The sequence below is a fragment of the Stomoxys calcitrans genome, chromosome 4 (genome assembly GCF_963082655.1).
Source record: "Stomoxys calcitrans chromosome 4, idStoCalc2.1, whole genome shotgun sequence".
Classification (NCBI taxonomy): domain Eukaryota; kingdom Metazoa; phylum Arthropoda; class Insecta; order Diptera; family Muscidae; genus Stomoxys; species Stomoxys calcitrans.
In genome coordinates, this window is record NC_081555.1 from 99,169,158 (window position 1) to 99,183,644 (window position 14,487).

At 36.9% G+C, this 14,487-nt stretch overlaps 1 protein-coding gene across 5 annotated transcripts in view; it reads left to right on the forward strand.

The window, feature by feature from the left end:
• LOC106095995 (protein scalloped) overlaps positions 1-14,487 on the forward strand; it is a 637,648-nt gene that overhangs the window by 452,556 nt on the left and 170,605 nt on the right. The window lies entirely within an intron of this gene.

The following is a 14,487-nucleotide window of genomic DNA, read 5'->3' on the forward strand; positions in this document are numbered from 1 at the left end:
TCCCTGTTTTGCTCTGTAAGCCCGGTGGCACAGTTGCTCTGTCTTTCTTCTTTCGTTACTACTTTTTTTTTAATGAACAGCTGTTCACAGTTTGATTGATTTTATTGGACAATTGAGAAAAACGATCGAGGGAGAAAGAGATTGCTTGGTGCGATATTGAATTAGTTGGATTTATTGTATAATGATGTTTAATGTTCTTGAAGTTGCTTATAGAGGGAATTAAAGAAAGGGGGGTTAAAATGAAAGCCATGATATCATAGAGTTATATTTTGTCTAGAATCATATGTGAACCGTTTTTCCATAATTAAAAGGTGTACATACAGCAATTCTTGTAATTTTTTAAATGTTTTATTTGTCATTGCTACTTTGTGCTAAATAAGAAGATCAGGAGCGAAGCCAACACTATACAGAAGAAGTAAAATAGTGCTAGGTTCGGCCAGATCGAATATTGGTTACCCACCCTCATGGATTCTGCTAAAAATCTACAAAAAATTAACTTAGTTGAAGAGCATAGATCAATAGTGCTAGAGTGGCAACCAGGCAATAACTGAAGCTTCTAGGATCCGTAAAAGGCAAATCGGATAGACTGATTTGGACTGTGCTTGGCACGACTGCTGGATTGTTGTACCAGAATTGTTGTCTTGTTCGATTGATGAAACAGAACGCCAACCATAACATTTCAGCCTAATCGGATAACACTTGCGGCTCCTTGGGGTTCAGGAAGTCATGTCGAAGGACCACTTAATATGTGAGTTGTATCCAAATCTAAACATATATGACCCATTTGCAATCCCCAACGAACTATATCAATAAAAAGTGTCGCAAAAAAATTTCGAGTGGCCAGCTTTAAGCTTTCGATTTCGACAAACTGGTGGACTAGGTAGACTTAAAATGTTAAGACGATCAATAATATATTTACTTTATGCGGTCGCAGATCAATATTTCGAGGTGTCACAAACGAAATGACCACTTCCCCTCCTATGCTGGTGACTATACAAAAATTATGCTTTTAAAAGTTTTACTATCCTTCACTCAAAGAAATTTTTTATTCGAAGTAGCAAAAAAGTTGGCTAAGGGAACAAAATTTTTTTCAGCTGGAAATGAGAAACCCATGGCTGCTGTTTTAGTAAACATGCGGCTGTTGTTTACGCAAACTTTTCAGTATGCTATTTTATCCACAAAATCAATTATCTTAACTACAAAATATGCTAAAATATTGAACACGTTCTTCTTCTAAGATTGCAATAAATTTGTGTACATTTTATTTTTATTTTTGTCTAAGTTTATTTTATTTTATTTCACATCACTATTTTATTTTATTTTATTATTTTTTATTTTATTTTATTTAATTTTATTTTATTTTATTTTATTTTATTTTATTTTATTTTATTTTATTTTATTTTATTTTATTTTATTTTATTTTATTTTATTTTATTTTATTTTATTTCAATTTATTTTATTTTATTTTAATTTATTTTATTTTATTTTAATTTATTTTATTTTATTTTATTTTATTTTATTTTATTTTATTTTATTTTATTTTATTTTATTTTATTTTATTTTATTTTATTTTATTTTATTTTATTTTATTTTATTTTATTTTATTTTATTTTATTTTATTTTATTTTATTTTACTTTATTTTATTTTATTTTATTTTACTTTTTAATTTATTTTATTTTATTTTATTTTATTTGACTTTTTTTACTTTATTTTATTTTATTTTGTTTTATTTTTTTTATTTTATTTCATTTAATATCATTTCACTATATTTCATTTCATTTTATTTCATTTCATTCCAATTCATTTCATTTGATTTCCTTTTATTTCATTTCATTTCGTTTTATTTCATTTCATTTCGTTTTATTCCATTTCATTTCGTTTTATTTCATTTCATTCCATTTCATACCATTTCATTCCATTTCATTCCATTTCATTCCATTTCATTCCATTTCATTTCATTACATTTCATTCCATTTCATTCCATTTCATTTCATTCCATTTCATTCCATTTCATTCCATTTCATTCCAATCCATTTCATTTCATTCCATTTCGTTTCATTCCATTTCATTTAATTTTTTTTTATTATAGTTTTTTTATATTCTCCCTCATAGTATGGGCATATTCTAATTTCGTCATTCCGTTTGTAGCTCCTAGAAATATTCGTCTAATATTACATACATCCTATTGTTGTAGGTCGGTTGAGTTTGTAACGATTTATAATTAGATATGCTCCCATATAAACCGATCCTCCGATTATGCTTCTTGACCCTCCAGGGAGGGTTCTTATCTGATTTGGTTAAAACTCTGCACTATGACCGTTTTTACAACATGCAACAGATGTGCCACATATGGTCTGAATCGGTCCATAACCTAATATGGCTTCCATATAAACCAATCTCCCCATTCTACTTCTTGAGCCCGTAGAGGGCATAATTCTTATTCAATTTGGCTGAAATTTTGCACAGTCATTCTTTTAATGACATCTAGCATTCGTGCTTGAATCGGTCCATAACCTGATATAGCTCCCATATAAACCGATCTCCAGATTTAACTTCTTGAGCCGTTAGAGGGCCTTATTCTTATCCGTATAAACCGATCTTCCGAATCAGTTCTTAACCTGATATAGCTCCAATAGCTTAGCAATTCTTATCCATTATCCTTTGTTTGCCTATAAAGAGATACCGGGTATAAAGGGTATATAATATTCGGCCCGGCCGAACTTAGCACGCTTTTACTTAAAGTTAAACATCTTACGGCAAAAAATGTTATATGAAACTCGGTAGAGAATTTTTTTCCTTTTATTTTGGATGTTAGATGTACATCATTCTTTTCATTCTTTTTTGGGCACTCAGACGACTTTGATTTGAATCCCCTTTCTCCATGATTGATGTATTTACCTATTTGCGGGATGTTTGTTTTTAAGCAGATAGAGCAGATACCCTGATACTTGGCCTTGAAATGTAATATCAGATTCTTGCTGCAGTTCCAAATACCTTTTATGTGATACTCATATTCTCATGGTCGGCAAAAATGAGCAGTTTGGTAATCTTTTGGGGGCCACCCAGACACTTGGCCTTGAAAATAGATGTCAGATACCTAGGCGACTCTCAAATACCTTTTATTTAAGCCTCATATTTTCATGGTCAGTAAATAAGTTTTGCTTGGGACTTGTTTTGACAGTGGGGTTGACCCCCAGAGATTCGGTCCTGTAAGTGGCTATCAATTCGTTGCTCTGCTTCTAAGTAGTCCCATCTTGCGTCAAATACGGTTCAAATCGGTCTATAACCTGATATAGCTCCCATATAAACCGATTTCCCGATTTGACTTCTTCAGCCCCAGGAAGCCCCAATTTTTGTCCAATTTGCCCGAAATTTTGCAAATAGCGTTCTTCTTTGACTTCTAACAACTGTGCCAAGTATGGTCCAAATCGGTGTATAACCTGATATAGCCCCCATATAAACCGATCTCCCGATTTGACTTCTTGAGCCCTTACAAGCCGCAATTTTTGTTCGACTTGCCTGAAATTTTGCATGTGGTGTTCCGTTGTGACTTCCAACAAATGTGTCAATTATGGTTCAAATCGGTCTATAACCTTATATAGCCTCCATATAAACCGATCTCCCAATTTGACTTCTTGAGCCCTTACAAGCCGCAATTTTTGTCCGATTTGGCTGAAATTTTGTAAAAGGTGTTCTGTTATGACTTCCAACAAAAGTGTCAATTATGGTTCAAATCGGTCTATAACCTTATATAGCCTCCATATAAACCGATCTCCCGATTTGACTTCTTGAGCCCTTACAAGCCGCAATTTTTGTCCGATTTGGCTGAAATTTTGTAAAAGGTGTTCTGTTATGACTTCCAACCACTGTGCCAAGTATGGTCCCAATCGGTCTATAAGCTGATACAGCCCCCATATAAACCGATCTCCCGATTTTACTTCTTGAGCCCCTGGAAGCTTTAATTTTAATCCGATTTGGCTGAAATTTTGCATGTGGTGTTTCGTTATGACTTCCAACAACTGTGCCAGGTATGGTCCAAATCGGTCTTAAATCTGATATAGCCCCCATATAAACCGATCTCTCGATTTGACTTCTTGAGCCCTGGAAGCCATAATTTTTGTCCAATTTGGCTGAAATTTTGCATGTGATGTTCCGTTATGACATCCCACAACTGTGCCAAACATGGTCTAAATCGTTCTTTAACCTAATATTTTTTTTTATTTTTACCAAAAATTTTGGGTACAATTTTATTTCTCTAAAAAATTTGCCTTATCTAAATGATCATCACCTCAAGTTGCATTTACACCTAAAAGAAATTCCCACCCAAAAGGAAATTTGAATTACATATATTCACACTGTTTAATTCAATTTTCATGACATGCCATTTCCATTTCTCCTGCTCCCCATCCATTTGGCCATGGGCATTATAATGGCCATACATTGTAAAAGTTGCAAGCGATACTTTCAAACTTACCTCGTTACCACCATGTGAACATATATTCCAATTATTTTTCATTTAACTTAATCCATTGGCTGGAATTCATTGGCCAGTCCTGCATAGTGGTTTTTGTCCTCTCTTGTTCGTGTCCCATAAATTATTGTCACACCAAAAGATGCCAAACTTCCTTGCGGGCGCATATTTCATGTATGGCGGTAACATTAGCTGCCGCTAATACACTCAGAAAAAAAAATTAAATCAAATAAAAACAATTTTAAAACAATAAAATTTTACTAAATTTTTTATAGAAACCAACATATTGACAAGATTTTCTAAAGAAACTAAAATTTGACACCATTTTTCAGCAAAACACACTCACAAAAAAAAAAAAACATCGAACCAACCAAAAACATCAAAATTAGCAAAAATTAAAAAAAAATAAAATTTTGAGAAGATTTTCTTTAGAAACCAACATATTGACAAGTTTTTCTAAAGAAACTAAATTTTGACACCATTTTCCAGCAAAGCAAAAAAAAAAATATTTTTCTATTTTTTTTAAGTGTAATGGAGAAGGTGTGTAAATGTTTGAACTCCACAATTGAAATTTGAATAGCTACCCCTTATGAACAATCCCTCTTCCATTGCCTCCCATCTTTCACCAGCCATTGAAGACAATGCCAGCGACGACGACAACGACGACATTCATTCAGTGGTCAACGGTGGTTCTACCGCAAAACTTTATCATGGATGGCCAGTGTGAAGCAATATCTCGGTCTCAGTGGTGGTGGTGGTGGTGTGGACGGGGTATGGGAGCTGATGTTGGTGGTGGCCATAATTTATGATTGCCAACTGATAAGGAACTATTTCTGGTTAAACATAAAGCAAGCCATTCATCCATATGGCCAACCTGTAAACCGTTTACCAATGAGAGGAGGATGACTTTCTATGAAAGTACTTTGACCAACACACACACACACACACACACACACACATGCATACAAATGTATGTATGTGGTGGAGTTAAATTATTACACTTGCATACATTGAGTAGATTTATTTGGCCCAACTCGGTTAAAAAAAAGAAATGCTGGTCCCATATTTACACCTTCGAAAAGCGTAATATGGTAATAATTTTGCTTGAAATTGAAATTGTTTTGCAATGAAATGAGCTCTTATCGGGGCCAGAGGCTATGCCAAATGGCCGGCGGCGGGCATAAAAGCGGGAATGTGTCATCGTATTCTCGGGCCTGGGGTTGTTTATTAAGTAATTGTTATGAGTGCACAAATATGTATAATTTATTATCTTATTTTTTAGTTAGTAATGACCTTTGCTTACGGTGTTGATAATTCTTTTAATATTCCTTGTGTTTTGCTTTTCTTTTCTTTTTCTAGGTGAGTACTTATAATTGTATGGAATTATTCGATGACCAAAGGAGTGGCTGGAAAATTCTAATTGGTAAAGTAAGTTGAACGTTTTATTAGGTAACCAAATTGGGGGTCTTAAGATGTGGTTTCATAAAATGGCTAAGAATTATTCTAATTGAGAAAAATAGTTTCATATTGAAATAATGGAAATAAAAGTAATGGCAGCACTTTTAACTTATGCATCATTAATTGTTAATTGTCTCGTTTAGAGGTATGAATTAAAATGAAGGCCCTTGTGACGTATACGTGATATAAAGTATACGCCACGCGATCCTTCGATTATGATTACAGATAATTTTTATACCCTACACCACTACTGTGGTACAGGGTATTATAACTTAGCGAATTAGTTTGTAACACCCAAAAGGAAGAGAGATAGACCCATTAATAAGTATACCGACCGACTCAGAATCACTTTCTGATTCGATTTAGCTATGTCTGTCTATCTGTCTGTCTGTCCGTCTGTTCATGCTAATTTATGTACAAAGTACAGGTCGCAGTTTTCATCCGATCGTCTTCAAATTTGGTACAGACATGTATTTTGGCCTAGAAACGAAGTCAATAGAAATTGGAAAAAACCTGTTCAGATCTGGATATAGCTCCCATATATTGGGTTGCTCAAAAAGTAATTGCGGATTTTTCATATAGTCGGCGTTGAAAAATTTTTTCACAGCTTGTGACTCTGTAATTGCATTCTTTCTTCTGTCAGTTATCAGCTGTTACTTTTAGCTTGCTTTAGAAAAAAAGTGTAAAAAAGTATATTTGATTAAAGTTCATACTAAGTTTTATTAAAAATGCATTTACTTTCTTTTAAAAAATCCGCAATTACTTTTTGGGCAAAACAATATATGTTCGTCCGATTTGCAATAATACTGCAGTAAAATGGTTATTTGTTAACCGATTCCCTCGAAATTTGGCAGGACATTACTCGACATTACTGGTGAATGTCATGGCAATCGGTTTAGTATTATTTATAGCTCCCATAAATATGTTCGTCCGGTTTGCCGTAATAATGCAATAAAATGGTTATTTGTTAACCGATTCTCTCGAAATTTGGCACGAAGGATTTTCTAATGACTCTCGATATTACTGGTGAATTTCAGGGCAATCGGTTCGGTATTAGTTATAGCTCCCATTTACATGTTCGTCAGATTTTGGGTAATAATGCAATAAAATGGTCATTTGTTAACCGATTCTCTCGAAATTTGGCAGGAAGGAATTTCTAATGACTCTCGACATTACTGGTGAATGTCATAACAATCGGTTCAGTACTAGTTATAGCTCCCATATACATGTTCGTCAGATTTTGGGTAATTTTACAATAATGTCATTTGTTAAGCATAGTTATTACAGTTTGAACATATTTTTGCTCGCCGAAGTCCATCAAAAATGGTTCAGAATTACATATAGCTCCCACATTGTACTTATAGGGTAGGTGTAGGGTATTATATAGTCGGCACCGCCCGACTTTTGCCCTTCCTTACTGGTTTTACTCTTCAACATAGGATGGGGCTATACTAATCTGGTCATTCCGTTTGTAAAACCTCGAAATATTGATCTGGGACCCCATATAGTATATATCCTCTAGATCCTGTCGACTTTCTGATTCGATCTATTCATGCCCTTCTGGCCGTCCGTCTGTAGAAATTAGCATAACGGTCGGGCGCATAAACCTAGCCGCTTGAAATTTTAAACAAATACTTAATATTGATGTAGATCGTTGGGGATTGCAAATGGGCCATATCGGTTCAGATTTAGATATAGCTCCCATATAAACCGATCTCCCGATTTGACTTCTTGAGCCCCTGGAAGCCTCAATTTCCATCCTTTCTATAGCCGAGTCCGAACAGCGTGCCGCAACTCGACATCTCTTTTGTTAGAAGTTTTTACATAGCAAAGTACCTCACAAATGTCGCCAGCATTAGGAGGGGATAATCGCCTTCGAAAACATTGCTCTGATGTTCTTGCCAGGTTTCGAACCCAGGTGTTAAGCTTCGACTGACATGCTAGTCTCTGCGCTACGGTGACTTCTACACGCATTTGTTGAATGCCATAAAACAAGTCATAGTACAAAATTTCAACCAAATTGGATAAAAATTGTGCTCTCTAAAGGCTCAAGAAGTATAATCGAGAGATCGGTTTATATGCTAGCTATTTCACAACATAGGCCTATATGTCCCATTTACAATCCTAAATGACCTATGCTTATAGGCAGCATTTGAGCAAAATTTTGAATGCCTAGCTTTACTCCTTTGGAAGTCGGACAGACAATCAGACAGATAGACAAACAGACAGACAAACAGACAGACAAACAGACAGACAAACAGACAGACAAACAGACAGACAAACAGACAGACAAACAGACAGACAAACAGACAGACAAACAGAGAAACAGACAGAGAAACCGACAGACAAACAGACAGACAAACAGACAGACAAACAGACAGACAAACAGACAGACAAACAGACACACAAACAGACACACAAACAGACACACAAACAGACAGACAAACAGACAGACAAACAGACAGACAAACAGACACACAAACAGACACACAAACAGACACACAAACAGACAGACAAACAGACAGACAAACAGACAGACAAACAGACAGACAAACAGACAGACAAACAGACGAACAGACTGACGAACAGACAGACAAACAGACAGACAAACAGACAGACAAACAGACACACAAACAGACACACAAACAGACACACAAACAGACAGACAAACAGACAGACAAACAGACAGACAAACAGACAGACAAACAGACAGACAAACAGACAGACAAACAGACAGACAAACAGACAGACAAACAGACAGACAAACAGACAGACAAACAGACAGACAAACAGACAGACAAACAGACAAACAGACAGACAAACAGACAGACAAACAGACAGACAAACAGACAGACAAACAGACAGACAAACAGACGAACAGACTGACGAACAGACAGACAAACAGACAGACAAAAAGACAGACAAACAGACAGACAAACAGACAGACAAACAGACAGACAAACAGACAGACAAACAGACAAACAAGCAGACAGACAGACAAACAGACAGACAAACAGACATACAAACAGACATACAAACAGACACACAAACAGACAGATAAACAGACAGACAAACCGACAGACAAAAAGACAGACAAACAGACAGACAAACAGACAGACAAACAGACAGACAAACAGACAGACAAACAGACAGACAAACAATTAGACAAACAATGACTTCTTGAGCACCTATAGGAAGCAATTCTTATCCAAATGGATTAACAACTAAAAATACATTAAGTTATGCCGGGCCGGTCTTTGGCTACCAACCGCCTCAGGTATATATATTAGCTACATTTCGACAACATCCGGTGAAACTGAACTATTGATGAACCCGTAGCAACTAAATATCGAATTATGATCCGATCTGGGGCCAAACCCAGCATGAACGTAAAGGGTCTATCGCATGTTGTTCCAAAATTCAGCGAAATTGGGTAATAAGAACCAATTTATTGGTGAAAGACCACAAATCGGCAGATCAGTGTATATGGCTGCTATATCCAAATAGGGTCCGATCTAAACCACACTCTTCCCAAAAGGTATATCACAGCTCTCAGTAACAAAATTTCAGTGAAATCGGGTAATAATTCGGCTTCATTAGGCCTTAGACCTTATATCGAGGGATCGGTCTATATGGGAGCTATATCAAAATATTGGTCGATCTGAGCCATATTTGATATGAATTTCGAGGTTCCTAAAACAGCTCATTATGCCGAATTTCTGCAAAATCGGGCATTCAATGCAGCTTCCATGGGTTTAAGACCTTAAATCGGCAGATCGGTCTATATGGGGGGGCTATATGAAGATATAATTGTAAATCATAATTGTATAGTAAATACGCCTTTTAAGGCCTTAATACCATAAATCGGGAAATCGGTATATATGGCAACTATATTCTAATATTGACCGATCTGAATGATGAAAGACCTAACAAAACTCTGCGCCGAATTTTTTATAATATCAAGCAATAAATGCTGATTTTGTGGGCCTAAGACCATGTATCAGAAGATCGGTCTATATGTGGACAATAAGCGTAGAAAAGCCTCTGGGGGGGAGGGCTAAGCATTCCCAAGAGTTTTAAAAATTACACTGTTTCGTAAAAATTTGGAAATTTTATAGCCTTTCAAATGTCCAGAAATCCCAGAAAGTTGGACTGGCTTCACTAATGACGAGGGCTTTACCAAAATATTGTCCGATATGGTACATCTTCGAACTTTACAAAGTTATAGCTCAATATCTCTATTTTTATACCCACCACCATAAAATGGGGGTATGCCAATCTAGTCATTCCGTTTGTAACACCTCAAAATATTGATCTGCGGCCCCATTCGGACATTCGGAGTCTATCCAGGCATGTCCTTCCTACTGTTCGTCCGTCTGTCGAAATTACGATAGCGGCGCGTTAAGTTAACCGCTTGAAATTTTGCACATCTACATCTTATTGGTGTAGGTCGTTGGGGATTGCAAATGGGCCATATCGGTTCAGATTTGGATATAGCTCCCATATAAACCGATCTCCCGTTTTGACTCCTTGTGCCCCTAGAAGCCTCAATTTTTATCCGATATGCCTAAAATTTGGAACAAAGACTTGAGTTGTGACTTCCAGCATCCGTGGAGAGTATGATCCAAATCGGTCTACAAACAGATATAGCCCCCATATAAACCGATCCTCGGATTTGACATCTTGAGTCCTTTGAAGCCTTAAATTTCATCCGATTTGGCTGAAATTTGGAACAAAGACTTGTGTTATGATTTCCAATATATACGCCAAGAATGATCCCATTCGGTCTATAAACAGATATAGCCCCCATATAAACCGATCCCCGGATTTCATATCTTGAGCCCTTAGAAGCCGAAGATTTCACCGGATTCAGCTGAAATTTGGAACAAAGACTTGTGTTGTGATTTTCAACATATACACCTAGAATGATCCGAATCGGTCTATAAACAGATATAGCCCCCATATAAACCGATCCCCGGATTTGATTCCTTTGGCCCTTTGAACCCCCAATTTTCATCCGATTTGGCTGAAATTCGGAACAAAGACTTGTGTTATGATTTTCAACATCCGAGCCGTGTATGATCAGAATCGGTCTATAAACAGATATAGCCCCCATATAAACCGATCCCCGGATTTGTCTTCTTCAGCCCTTAGGAGCCTCAATTTTCACCTGATTTGGCTGAAATTTGGCCCGAAATCCTATTTTATGACTTATAACATCAGTGCTAAGTTTTATCCGAATCGATCAGTATGAGGTTATAGGTCCCCCTAAGTACCGATATCCCAATATGACTTCTTGAGCCCAAAATAATTCAAATACCAACTCAGTTAAAAAGGCTAAATTTTTAGCCGAATCCATGGTGGTGGGTTCCCAAGATTCGGCCTGGCCGAACTTACCACTCTTTAACTTGAAAAAATTAATATTCCATCATCCTTCGGCGTTGCGTATAAAAAAATATGGAATTTATTGCTTAAATCAGTTATTTCTATATCACCATGTTAAGAAATTCGCTCAGATTTCGTTATCAAATTTTAAAATGATTAGCCCATATTTTCATATTCATATGTGGCTTGTATTACAAAGAGCTCTTATTGTAGTATTTTCAAGTAAACTAAAGAACAAAAAAGCACCATAGACACACAACACACAACATAATGGCATAATTTACGTTGTTTATTGTAAACCACTTATTATTGGAAATAAACACTACTGCGTCTCTGAATCGCTTACTTATTGAGGCAGGAAAAACCTCAAAAATTATTAACAAAAGCCCTCAATTCATCAGACCCTCGAACTCGAGTTGGCTGCGGCAACTCATGTAACAACGGTTGGCAATGTCCCCGGCAACGACAACGACAACGACGACAACTCAATTTCATGGCAAATATGGACGATGATGATGGCTATGATGTTTTGAATTGCATTAATACTGCAGCAGCAGCAGCAACAACAAGAGCTGTGGCAACAGCATTATAGCAACAACAACAACAATGCCAAGCAGCAATTATTGTTCATACATTTGAGTGCAACATCAATCCATGTGCCCAAATCACATTGCAGACGACGCACAGTGGGGGAAAATTTAAAAAAAAAAACTATTAAAAAAATATGTCGTTTGAGAACGGTTAAAGTTATCTCTTTGAAGTTCGAAATGGTTAAAGCTGAGTTGTTGGTAGCAAGATCATGTGCCAAATTTCAAGGCCCTAGGTTGTCCGGGCGCCTTTTGGCAGGCCCCTAAAGTTAGTCACGTGGGTATTACGAAAACTTCTTGGAGCTGCCAAATCTTCATTTTTTGGTCCAAATTTAAAAATTCTTTTTTTATACCTAATCTAGTTATTCCGTTTGTAGCACCTCCAAATATTCGTCTTAGACGCCATAAAGTATACTTACTCTTGATCGTCTCGACATTCTAAATCGATCTAGCCATGTCCGTCCGTCTATTGAAATCCCGAAAGAGGTCGAACGCTTAAAGCTAGCCGCTTGAAATTTTGCACAGACACATCTTATTGATGTAGGTAATTGGGGACTACAAATGGGCCATATCGGTTCAGATTTATATATAGCTCCCATATAAACCGATCTTCCGATTTGATTTCTTGAGCCCCTGAATGTCGCAGGTTTTGTCCGATTTGGCTGAATTTTAACACATAGTGTTCTGTTATGACTACCAACAACTGTGCCAAGTACGGTCCAAATCGGTCTATTACCTGATATAGCTCCCATATAAACCGATCTCCTAATTTGACTTCTTGAGCCCCTGGAAGCCGCAATTTTTATCGGATTTGGCTGAAATTTTGCATGTGGTGTTTCGGTGTGACTTCCATTAACTGTACCAAGTACGGTCCTAATCGGTTCATAACCCGATATAGCTCCCATATAAACCGATCTCCGGATTTGACTTCTGGAGCTCTTAGAAGCCGCAATTTTTGTCCGATTTGACTGAAATTTTGCATGTGGTGTTCCGGTGTGACTTCCATCAACTGTACCAAGTACGGTCCTAATCGGTCCATAACCCGATATAGCTCCCATATAAACCGATCTCCGGATTTGACTTCTGGAGCTCTTAGAAGCCGCAATTTTTGTCCGATTTGGCTGAAATTTTGCATGCAGTGTTCTGCTATGACTTTCAATAACTGTGCCTAGTACGGTCCGAATCGGTCTATATCCTGATATAGCTCCCATATAAAACGATCTCCCGATTTGAATTCTTAAGCCCTTACAAGCCGCAAATTTTATCGGATTTGGCTGAAATTTTGCATGCAGTGTTCTGCTATGACTTTCAATAACTGTGCCTAGTACGGTCCGAATCGGTCTATATCCTGATATAGCTCCCATATAAAACGATCTCCCGATTTGAATTCTTAAGCCCTTACAAGCCGCAATTTTTATCGGATTTGGCTGATATTTTGCATGTAGTGTTCTGTTGTGATTTTCAACATTTGCACCAAGTACGGTTCAAATCGGTCTATATCCTGATATAGCTCCCATATAAACCGATCTCCCGATTTGACTTCTTAAGCTCTTAAAAGCCGCAAATATTGTCCGATTTGGCTAAAATTTTGCATGTGGTGTTCCGCTATAACTTCCAACAAATGTACCAAGTAGGGTCCTAATCGGTCCATAACCCGATATAGCTCCCATATAAACAGATCTCCGGATTTGACTTCTTCAGCTCTTACAAGCCGCAATTTTTTTCCGATTTGGCTGAAATTTTGCATATGGTGTTCCGGTGTGGCTTCCATTAACTGTACCAAGTACGGTCCAAATCGGTCTAAAACCTGATACAGCTCCCATATACACCGATCTCCCGATTTGACTTCTTGGGACCTTACAAGCCGCAATTATTGCCCGATTTGGCTACAATTTTGCCAAGATTCGGCCCCGCCGAACTTAGCAAGCTTTTATTTGTTTTACTCCGTATGTCATCTAAACACATTCATAAAATTTTTGCACCTAACAGTATTCAAATTTCAAAAAGTTATCTCTGCACGTTCTCCCATGGCATATTTTTCCCAGTTTTTTTCGTTTTTCTCTCACTGTGCGACTTTGTGACGAATATATTGATGTGGAGGCAAAAATTCCGCGAACGTTTATAATTTTTCGTTTCTTTAAATTGTATGTTGGCGTAACTTTTGTAGTTTTGTTAGGTTTGTAATGTTGTTGCTACTAAAATGCGTTCAATATTTATGCACGAGTGTTGCTCTTTATGTAGTACAGCGCTATAAAAATATTGCGTCTAGATCGATTTGTTCACTCCACTTAATGACGAACGGCAGACAAAAAAAAAATAAAATATAATAAAATGAAATTCTGTGCTACTTACAATATCCTTAATTGTTTTCAATACCACTCTCCTAAGTTGGTTCATGTCTGGTATTGAGTCCCCATCTAAGTACCGGTGGATCTCCCCATAGGATTTTCGTCGGCCTACCGAACGTTTCGCTGTTGCATGTGTTAACTCGGACTGCGTCGACCCGAAACGCTTCGGGTTAACCAAGTTTATTAACGGCAGTCTTCTTGTCTATAGTGCCAAATCGTCCGCTTTTTCATTCCCCA